General features: G+C 33.4%; 2 pseudogenes; both read right to left on the bottom strand.

Annotated features, from left to right (window-relative positions):
- Positions 1–4,725: 4,725 nt before the first annotated feature.
- Positions 4,726–5,347, bottom strand: LOC120134229 (annotated as a pseudogene).
- A 124-nt stretch (positions 5,348–5,471) lies between these two features.
- Positions 5,472–8,972, bottom strand: LOC120134641 (annotated as a pseudogene).
- Positions 8,973–12,373: the final 3,401 nt, after the last annotated feature.

The raw sequence follows: 12,373 nt of genomic DNA, 5'->3' as shown, positions 1-12,373 counted from the left end.
TTGATAGTATTGTAAAAAAGAAAAAGCCTAATTAACGAAAACTTTAAATGTGAATGATTAAATTTGTTGAATTGTTTTGAATTATGACAAATTGATAGAATATATAAGTTTTGGGGACTAAAAATGTTATTATACCAGACGACAATAGACATTAGATTCAATTTTAAAGATGGAGTGATCTGTTTATTACAATATTTTAATTGAATGTCATGTTTGTAACTTTTAAAAGAAGAGTGACATGTTTGTAACTAAAACTACAATTAAATGGCCTTGGGAGTAGTTTAGCATAAAAGTGTATATATCTGGGTATGGTCTCCACAGCAAAACCTGCTGTATTTGGGGCTTTCCTTGTCTGTGTTTGTGCAGCAACCACACATGCATGCTTGATGCTTCCAGCAATTAACCATTAACTATATATATATAATACAAAAGACAAGCCACTGTTACACGTGGAACCCTATAGAATTGCAGTGGAAGCATATATTTATCTAATTATAAATGCAATTATCCATGTTATAGGCTCGATGATATATATAATATTTGCAAAATGGGATGGCATTATTGGATATTCCATCCACTAGAGAGGAACATTAGCATATATATAATAATATTGGTGTAAAAAGATAAAAGATGTTGAAGTTGCAGATGAAGTTAATGAGCAGCTAGTTAATTTCAACCCATTTTATGGGTTACTCTTTGTTAGGTTATTGTGGTGGGGGTGGCACAATAAGTAAATGAGTAGTGGTCGCATGAATCATAATAAGCAAAAAGAAAATGGGCATTTGTTCCATGTCCATCATCGTCATCAAGAAAAGGAGTTGGTTAATGTGAGGCATGCACTATGTCAGGTGGATTTCACATATAGCATTGGAACCCGACACACGCAACTCGTGTAGAGTCGATGGCATGTGTGATTCTCGTGCAACTTTGACTGGATGAACAAACACTCTTTCTCAATGAACCCTTATCCCTTTGGTTTCATTACAGCAAAGCAAGATGTGCCTTTTTCTTTTCTAAATTTGACTTATTCTAGGTTTCCAGGAAACTCACTTCCCACCCATTTGACCCTTCCGGTCCTTGTTTTCCTCTTTTTTTGACGTTTTCAAAACAAGTCCCACTTCAACCCTATCTCCTTTCTTTTCAACTTTTACACTTTGAATTTTGAACCAAACCAAGTTTTGTGCTACCAAAAGCCACTCCTGACCTCACACTCTTTATAACCCCACTCTATATCATAAACGGACAACAGCTTTATGCTCTAGTTGGTGGCATTTTGGCTACATCGGGTAGGAACAACAGCTTTTTATTACCTAAAATTGATAATACTATTGGTTCATGTCCTTAAAGGAATTGTGTTGAATTTCGTCGAATTGTTTGAACACATTGTCAACTAATATCGTATTAAAATTTAATTAATCACATTCGATGAATAATAAATTAATAGATAAATTAAATATTTAATTTTTTTTAAAACCATACCAGTAATTGAAAATCATGTGCTTTGAAAGCTATATGATCTAGAAAGATGAGTTAAAAAGAGATAATATATTGAAAGAAACTAGTATGATTCTACTGCTGAATGAGTGGTTGCGGAATTCATTCATTTCACGGGACCCAACCTATTCCACCGCCGAGCAATGGGAGGTCCGCACTTGCCCCTCACACGCTAATGCCATCAATTGCAACCTTTCATTTCTCCCACTAATATTCAAATCAAAACCAACGTTAAAAGGAACATCCAAATTGGTCAATTTTATGGTAAAAAAAAGCATCTACTGCTCAACCTATAATATATGTTATGCGACCCTTCATATAAGTGAACTTTTCATTTTGAGATCTTCCAATGTCACCTATGCGAAATTTAGAGGACGCAAATGCAAGACCTTGCAAACTCTTATAGTTGCATCCCACAAACAATCACATATCAATCACCTACTATCTCTATAAACACACCCATATAAATCATTTTCATCATGTGTTGACAACTGTAACCTTCTAGTCTAAGCTCTCAAATCCTATGATGTTAATACGATATAAGAGATATGACAACTCCTAACTGACACGTATTCAAACCATTATAAATATCAATTCCATGAAGAGAAAAAGACATACACCATCTTTCACCGTAAATCATCATCATCTCTAAGGCTATCGGAACCACCATCAGAACCACACATCTTCACCTTAAACCATCCTCTGTTGTTGGTCACTTCACCTGTTAATAGAATGTAACATTTTTTTGAATAGTATGAAGTGATTAAAAGATAATAATCGTTCATAATCATTTTTAATCATTGATAACGCACACACCCTGCACACATATCTATTCAAATTCATGACCTCTGAAGAGAACAACACTTTCCCTTTTATTGAAATCGCTTGATGGATTCATCCAACATATTTAAATCATATTGAATTTATTAATTACGTGTTACGATATAATTTACTAACAAAAAAAATTATACCGGGGATAATAATGACGTAATGTTTTGCTTTAAAACTCATGGGCTGTTGGATCCAACAGGCAAAACCGGATATAAAAGCCTTCAAAAACTGGGTCTGGTAAGTTTAAATTGAGCGAAACTGGGGTCTTAGTATTTGAAGCTGCTTTGGAAATGGCCCAGATAATGTTCACAACTGTTCAACAAGTATAGCTTGGTGTGCATGGTAAAACAATAAAAACTATCTTGAGCGACATTGGATGTATAGTATACAAGTTGTTGAGTACTGAAATATCAACAAAATTTGTAAATTTAACGTGGAAGCTATACAAAGTTTAGAAGGATGTATTAATCTTAGAGGATAATGTTTAATATAATAATTAAATTAATTAGGATGAAATTACCTTAAGGCAGTAATTCACAGTATTATAAACTAAAATATCAGAATTACATTTCAAAAGCATTTATCGGACATCCATTATGATTCACACTATCTATTACTCAAAACATTAATATATATATATATATATCTATATCAAACTATATAAATCTTTTCCGTTAACATGATCCTCTTAAAATTCTTCTAAATCAATCTCAAGACCTTGAAAAACTTTCGAACCCATCTTATAGACTTCCAACACCATTATGTGAACTAGTTTACTAGTCTCCATCATTCTTATCGTACATCAACATAATTTTACTTAATAATATGCCCTCTTTTTCGTTTGTATTATTATGTGGGCTGGATTGAGATAAAAGGCCAAACTCATGGGACCCACTGCATCAAAAGCCCCGAACCATCATTCGTAAACACTACTACAACCGAAACGCGTGGCCGAATTAATGGCTAGATGGTCAGGCGATAGCCGCGATATTGGTTCACACTTGGCGGTGGATCTCAACCCAAGGCCATAGCGCGTGGAATTTTCCTCTTCTCTCCAGAGTCGCGACAAAATAACAGCTGAAATGGACCCCACTAGCGCGCACACACCGCTGTCCGAAGTTGGTGTCTGTTACTCATCTCCATACACTCACCATCCGAGTTTAAAAAAAAAAAATCTCAGACACGTGTCGGAAAACTAGCGAGCCACTGAAAATCCAACGACATAGATTTCCGCGAAGAAACAACTCTCTGTAAGTAAAAAAAAGAAAGAAAGAAATTATCTAAAACCTTTTGCATTTGTATAAATTAAGCGGTGTAATTCCTTACATTTACTCGTCTGCATCATTATCACTCTTTACACAGCCAAAAACCCTTTTAACTTTTTGAAAGGATATTCTGGTTGGAGCGTCCTTTATCTTTGTATATACTCTACTGTTTCACTGTTCCTTCTTCGTTTCATTATCAGAGCTGAGAAGAAGAAGAAGAAGAAAGGTTCATTTAAGTCAGAGATTAGACGAGAAAAATGGGAGTTCTGGATCATGTTTCTGATCTGTTTGACTGTTCTCATGGCAGTCCCAAGAAGAAACGTAAGCAGTTGCAGGTATTTCTCTTTCTATATAATCTGTAGATATTATCAAAAACTGTTTTTTTATTAGTAGATCGAGAAATTTACTGTTTCTGTTGTTCTCTCTATCTCTCCTTTTTTTTCTTTGTTTCTATGTGATCATTAGATTAGGTTATTTAGGGATCGGATCTGCCCCATCAGTATGCTGAGACTTTGTTTGATGGGTCTTTCTTTCTTTGATCTAAGCTAGTAGATTGAATCCGAGAAATCTTAAGTACTCAGTCACACTCCAAACATAAGCTAGTAGGCTGAACTCCATTGAATTTGCAAGCGAAATCTTTAGATTTTACAAGGGTGTTGATGAAAAAGGTTGAAAATTTTATTAATCAAATGATTAATTGATAGATGAAGGATGTTAGATTGAATGTTGCATAAAAAATATATTAAAGATTCTTGGTTTATTTTAATGTCTCACACTAGTTAGTCAATTTTACTTTATTATTTTAATCATAAAACTTAAAAAACTGAAGTAAATTAGGTACGGTTATAATAAAGGGATAAGGCTTTAACTTCGGAAACGTATAGTAAATTTATTCTACTCGGGTTACAAATAAATATTTAATCTTTCACCTACCCAAATTGCCAGATCAACAATTTTCACTGATAATGTATAATGTACGTTACCATTACACTCTTTAGAAGTCTTTTTATTAAAATTTCAGTTAAAGAGTTGTTGAGTACGCATCTGCAAACACTGGCAAAAGAAAACTCGCTGTGCTTTGTTGATGACATGCAAAATAGGAATGGGTGAAAGCAATAAAAGCACTATCGAAACATCAAAGCTCCTTCACTCCAGAGTTGTGATTCGCCAAGCACTTAATATTATCCAAGTCGCAACCATTAAATCCTTGTACATTCAGCACTGCAGCTTCTCCTGATTTATCTTTGACTCCATGATGAAGGCAATACATCTGATCGTTGCATTGCACATTGCAGGGATTCATCACATAAGCACCACCTGGCACATTCATCATGTTAGTATTAATTGCTGGTTTCTGATGAGGAAACGATCCGATCCCCCCCTTCGATTCTTCACTTTAGCCTCGCAACCTCAGCCTACAATGCAGCCTGACCTCGTAATCTCATCAGCAGCAGCTGGTTCACTGCCCTCAATCTTACAAACTCATCCTCCAAAGAGGCGGTTCGTTCCTTAACCCTTCTCAATTACCTAAAGGACGTTTCTTCGACTCCTTCTCCCGAGACTCAGCAGTATCATCAACAGCAGCCTTATCTTCACTCGAGGCTGGCACAGTTTTGGTATGAAAATGAAAACAGGTGTGTGTATGAGAGTTATCAGGGCCTGGTGGATTGCAAGTGTGTATGGGTACAAGCATGTGAATCATTGAGTAATTCATAAAAAAAATTCTCCATTGAGCAACGGCTGGGAATATAACCCATTTATATGTTGTTGCTGTTTATAAACTTACTTTTTTTTCTTGATCCACTCGGTTTTTGTATTCTCCGTGAATTTAGGGTATGCTTGTTCTACTATAATTGATTTTCCGGGAAAACGTTGCATAGACAATCATATTATTATTTTCACAACAATCAACGTTCTCCAAAGTACACCTCAACACGGGGTGCTGCTATTCTCCCTTTTCTTTCTTTCTTGACTGCACATTACAAACAAATCCCAAAGCTGGGTTTGAGGCAAACATCGTGTTTTAAAAACTTCAAGATGCCAACCAAAAGAAGAAAAAACAAAGAATCTAATTGAAGCTTGATGATCGGCTCCATCTTTCTTTTAGATATTCTTCGGTTGAGAAGCTATTGCCTTGCTCCATACTACTAAATGATGTAGAATCATCATCAACATCAAGCATCGCAACACTTAAATGTAACTCTGGCCTCAAATTCGGATAAACTTCATCGTCGTTATGATGTTCCTGGCTTTCTGCGTTCTCATTGTTTGTCTCTCCCCATTTTTCAACTGTTTTTTCCCCTTTTAAGAGTTCAAGTATCTGCACAAGTTGAAGGATCAATGCAAATCCTTCAATGCAAATTGTAAATGTAATTTAACCCCTTTTTTCTTGAACGATCTTATACAAAGGACAGATTACCTGTCTCATCTTAGGACGAAGTCGAGCCGAACGTGTGATGCAAAGTGATGCTGCTCGAACCATCCTATGCATTTGAGTCATCGATATTTCCATTCAAATTTGGATCCAGTATGCCTTTCACATCTCCACTCTCTATTATTGGCTTTGCCTTCAATTTTTCAAGTACATAAATTTTATTTGATCATTGATGCAGATGTGAATGGAACACTTTATTTTAGAGAAGACTCTTACCCACATGACCAAGCTTTGCTGGCCTTTCAGATTCTCAAAGCTTATCGGTCTTTTTCCTGATAGCAATTCGAGTAGAACAACGCCGAAAGCATAGACATCGACCTTGTCACTAAGTTTACCGTACATAAAATATTCAGGAGCTAAATACCCGAAGGTTCCAACAACATCAGCTTGAATTAGGAATGATGAATCAGTTGGTCCCCATATTGCTAACCCGAAGTCAGATAACTGTCACATCGGGAAAAAAACAATGACCACGCGATCGATTTGTGACGTATTTCATTTTCGAACAATGTATCATTTAAATTACCTTTGGTTCGAACCCATCTGAAAGAAGAATATTTGAAGACTTCACATCTCTATGAATAACAGGTCGAGAAAGCTCATTATGTACGTAGTTTAGGCCTTCAGCAATTCCAACAGCAACGTTATATCTGAGTTCCCATGACAAGGCATGTTTTCCTTTTTTGTTCCCTACAATATATGTTAGATTGGATCAATGGTTTACCACAACATTTATCAAGCAAAGGAAAAAAAAACACAGATCTAGTTGAAGTCGTAGTGTTGTACTCTGCAGAATTTCTTCTAAGCTTCCCTTGGACGAGAAATCGTAGACAGATATTAGATCATGATCTTTAATGCAGACACCAATTAGAGGCATGATGTGTTTATGCTTAAGTGAGGAGATGATGTCGATTTCATTCGCAAAATCCTTGCATGCCTCTTTCGATGACTTCAGAATCTTGACAGCCACTGCTTTGCCATCAGGAAGGATCCCTTTAAAAACACGGTTGCTCCCTCCTTTTCCGATTAAGTTCTCTGCTATGAAACAGAATCTTAGAAAACTTAAAAAACACAAAAAAAGTAATTAAGAACACATCATTGGTTGCAAGGCAAGTTGGGGATAAAAACCTGTGGAGAATTGATCAGTTGCATCTTTTAGAATTCCATAATTATACCATCGGCAATCTGATGAATTCGTTTTCAGGAGTATATCCAAGCATTTTTGCAACTCATATTGCATAGATGAATTGGTCCCAGTCCCATCATTGTCATCTTCAGTTTCACTCTGATCTATTTTCTTGATTTTTGAACATCGAGGAGTATGATCATGAGGGGAACGACTTGGTAAGTTCATCACCCATTTGACAACCGACAAACTCCTGGCATGCTTTGCTTGTGGTGTTGCTTCACTAGCCCTCAGGAGGAGGGGCCAACCAGGCTTATAGTCTAAATTATCTATAGCAAAAAGAGGAATCGACCGTATAGTGATTCTCTTGTCTTCATGAATAACATTCAATGTTTCAATCTTTGAATCTTCACTACTGGCTCTTGATCCATCTTTGGAGCTTCGAATCCGTTCGAAACTGAATATCTCAGACCCTACTTCAGAGTCACCATATTCTGATTGACATTCTCTAACACCAAGGTTGTCGGACAAACAAAGACTTGGTCTCGGATCACCTTTAAGACCTGACATAATTGAAAGTACATCATCTAATTACTTATGAAGTCCACGGTAGAAACATGAAACAAGTTCCTTCTTATTTCTAGGACAGGTTAAAAACCAGACCTGGTGATTCACTATTGTTGGATCTTTCGAAAACAAATTTTCCATTGTTGATGGCCAGAACATTGGTAGTCGTTGGCAATCGCTTCGCGCAATATCTAGCCGTGGAAGTCCAACCCCTGAAAACATTATCTGTTTTTCTGAGTAATGAGACTAAGAATCACACCAATTTAAACAACTGAAAAGGTTTGAGTCTTTTTAACACAACTTACCCAAGAGCACCAAGCTTGTCTATACCCACAACTAAAGCAACAGCAGCATAGTTCACCGCCTCTCGAATCAAAACTTTTCGTATCGAACTTCCTTTACAAATCTCACCTTTAAGATTAACCTGAAAGCCAAGCATGAAAATTCTGGTAAAGATCAATATCTTTTTTTCATTCTTTTAAAGTGAAAGCCATCGAAATCCAGAGTTTCGGTAATGAAAGCAACCTTCTTTATAGAACACAGGCCTTCATATGCTTCTAGATAACGCTCTAACAACAACTTCTGCCCCAAAGCATGATCTACATTGAAACTTCAATTTAGTATTTAGAAGGCAAATTGTACAAAATTCACTGAAAAAGCAATGAAAAATGGCTTACCGGAACTCGGGGAAACATGAACTGCAACAACACAATCACCAGGCTGAGCAACTTTTACAATAGCCCAATTAAGCAAATCCCGGCTTTGATTATCAAATCGAATACCAACCACAACATTTTTCTTTTGAAAGCAAGGCATATTTTCTTCTCTTACTGCTTAGTTACACCTCAAATTCTTCGAAATATTCAAATCAATCTCTCCATACAACAAATCACCATCACCATGTTCTTTCAAGCTTAAAAAATCCAAAAATACCCCAACAACACTGGGCACTTAACAAGTTAACCCTTTGAGATTATCAATGATACCCCATTAACATATTTGCATTTGAAAACCCAGACACAGAAAAAAAAAGGAAACCCAGATCGAAGTGATGGGGGAGAGCCATAAGCTAAGATTGTTTAATAGACTAAACAAATCTACCGAAATTTTTGAGATAAAGAATACAGATAAACACAACAAGACAAGTGATTTGAGTACCAATACGTATTATTTTTTATAAATTATATTGCCGCCAAAGAACATCATCCCTTCTACCTGCTGCGACCAATTTGAATACTCTTTCGTATGTAAATGTAAACCAATTATAGAACAACAAAAACAAGTTATATTTTTTTTAAAAAAAAGGAAAAGTTGGGTGATGATGCAGATATTCAATCCACTTTGTTTTTTAAAAATTAAATATTTAATTCTTTTTTGAGAAAGGGTCTTGAGATAAAAGTGTCGGCGAAGTACGAAAAATATAAAAGAAAAGAAGGAATTCCCGCTAAGAGTGGGCAACGAATTTCATTTCAGAGATGACAAGGAAAAATATTAGAAGAATAAGAATTATTTATAAGCTTGTTAAAGGAACCGGCAAATTTCGCGCGAAACCCATGGTCGCAGGTCGTTTTGAGGGAGAATGAAGTGACAGAAACCGGCTACTGCGGGTTGACCAGCACTACCCTTTTGGATCTTTGCCTCTTGATTCTTGTTTTTTCAGGGTAAATTTATTTTTATTTTGTAATTTTTTTGGGGAAAAGATCTTGTTAGATATAATACGAATCATCAAGTAACTAAAAATAAAAAAATAATACACAAATTGTTAATTTTAAAATGATTTCTTTAATTAATTGTTTTTTTCTAATTGAAATATGGCTGTGTTTCTTAAATTAATGTAGACATGAGATTAGGTACAACCAGTGCTTAACTTCAAAAATTTTATAAACTAAATATAAACAATTTCAAACTTGTATTTATTATTATTATTGAGATTTTGGCAAATCTCAAAGATAGGTCGTATATCATTCATCAATTAATTTATTGAATGTTTCTTTTTAATTTTGGTGGGTATATTTAAAGATGACAATTTAATTTTAATTTGATTTGATTCTATAAATATATTTTTAAAATTTATTATTGATTATATGTCTGTTTTAAATTTTATTGAAGAATCTAAAAAGTAAATATTAAGAACGTGTATAATTTTTAATCTCATTTGTGGATTTTTTTTCCCACAAATCATGTAGGATAAGGACCACTTACACTAGCGTTTGGTGGGTTTTATACACCTCCATAAATTCTTGTACGGAATGATCTTTTAATAATTTAATATTTCGTTTTATATAGACTATTCATGTCAAATTTTAAGTAAAATAAATATATTTAATTATTTTTTATATAAAAACTTAATTTTTAGATATTTATATTAATAAATATATTATTTTAGATCTATACGATAAAAATATCAGATTGATTCAAAAATTTACATGTATCTCTCCCTTAATAATATGCTCTGAAAAATCAGCATTTATGATAAACTTATGATTTATTTGAGCCAAGTGAATGAAGTAGAGCTAGTTATTATTTAAGGTGATAATAGTAAAAGCAATTGAATAAACTAAGAAAAAAAAACAGGTTGATTTTATCATGATAAGAATAGTCAAATTTCCAGTTACTGTTTCAGTAATTAAGGTAAGGCGGATCACTTTTGAAACATGGGACAAAAAGGTTTCGGGAAGGTGATTGGAAATGACGTACCCTGATTATTAAGCATGAGCTGAACCTAACCTATGTGCCATCTTAATTGCTTTTTAGTGCACCCAAGTACACATGTACAAACCAATTTGATTACCCTATTTTATTCTGTACAAAACGTATAATGAAATGTAATATAATATATTAGTCGTTTCAAGTGATATATCTATAAATATTTTTTAAAGTAGATACACATATATTAATAATATAAACTTTTTATATACGATAAATACAAATAAAATTTCAAGACGATTATAATTGATAAAATAAGTAACTAATTAAATAAAATTCAAGTTTTAAGATAAATTCCCCAACCACTTTTTTTCCTCTCTAAATCCTTAAGGTTGTCAACTTTTTTTAATTTTGTTTGACAGGCAATGATATTGATATTTATATTGTTCGTCGATCCTTTGCATTTTTTGTTTCTCATTTTTTTTCTTTTAATAATTTTATATTTTTACACGTTTTCGGTTATTTGACCATTTATTTTGCAAAATTTTTAAATGTTAGATTTAATGTCTCATCGATTGATCAAGATGTCACATTTATTATCATGTTGAGTTTCTCTGTTTTGGACCCTCAGGTTGGACTTGAATACACGATTTACGTTCGTAGATAGTTTTCTTACGATGTTCAGTTTGATTTACAATTGTTAGTAGTCTTTCAATAATTTAATCACTTGTTGTGATTCGTTTTCTAATGTAATCACATATTTGTTTCTATTATATTTTGTTCAAATTTTAATCGTTTCCTTATATAGTCATTGTATGATATCGAGTGACTAGTTTATTGTGTCTTATAAAAATTATTTTAATTATATATTTAAAATAAAAAAAATTTATAATTTTAAATATTTTTAGTAAAACTAATGGATCTATTTACATAAAAAAACCATTTTTTATTTAAATCAGTTGAATTCGAAATTTTATTACTTTTTGAACGTGCAGAAATTTTGGTGTGAATGAATTCCATTTAATTAGTAGAGGAGTATTGGTCGGACAAAATTTGATATTTTGGACTGCTTGGTAAAATTTGAAATATTATTTGGCGTTTTTCACCTAATTCATGCGTCTTTTTAATCACACGTGTAATTTTGCATCAGCGGATCCACCGACTATTGTCATACAACATGCCACGTGTACATTATTGTCAGTCAATCGTTGAAAAATATGCTTTACGTAAAAAAATCGGTCCAAATTATTTTTAAAGTAAATTTTGCATGAGATCAGAGACCGTTTAATTACATGTTCAGAGGTGGACCATATACAAGTCAGACAGTAGAGGAAAAAAATGTGTTACAATAGTATAAAGTTTTATTTAAAAATAAAAAAAATAAAGAACATAATATGAAAGCGAACAACAAAAATAATAATCATCGACGATTAATAATTAATATTAAGTCGTTAGCTAAATTAAAAAAAGGACACAAAAAATATAAAAAAAGACGGTTAAAGAAAAGTTAGAAAACCCTAATAATTCCTTTATGAGTATAAGTTTAATTAATTGAATTAAAAAACACAATTTATTTAAGTTAACATGTGAAATTATAAATTTTAATGACAATATTTCAAAAAAATTATATTTGACTTTTGATGAGATAATGAATGATGAACAATTTTGGGTTTATTAATAAAGAAATTTATTTGGGGAGAAAAGAATGATGGTGCTATGCTAATAATAATGATTCAACTTCTTTTTTCTTTTATGGTTTGGTTTGATGTGAATTACAGTGATATAAAAACACAATGAATGTATTTGAGAGAAATTGACATCACAACCATTGCTGTTAACAATGGTGGCTTAAAAACAGGGCCGAAAGCCAAGACCATGCCATGCTCATCTTTATGGTTTCGTATTTATAATAATCACATTCAAATAACACGCAGAAAAGTAATGACCGACAACCATGGAAGCAAGACGACTAAAACAATGATCTACAAAGTTAACTTTCACCCGTCCTTA

The sequence above is a fragment of the Hibiscus syriacus genome, unplaced genomic scaffold (assembly GCF_006381635.1).
Source record: "Hibiscus syriacus cultivar Baekdansim isolate YM2019G1 unplaced genomic scaffold, ASM638163v2 tig00110597_pilon, whole genome shotgun sequence".
NCBI lineage: Eukaryota > Viridiplantae > Streptophyta > Magnoliopsida > Malvales > Malvaceae > Hibiscus > Hibiscus syriacus.
The sequence above is the reverse complement of the archived record's forward strand: the minus strand, read 5'-3'. Positions and strand labels throughout refer to the sequence as shown.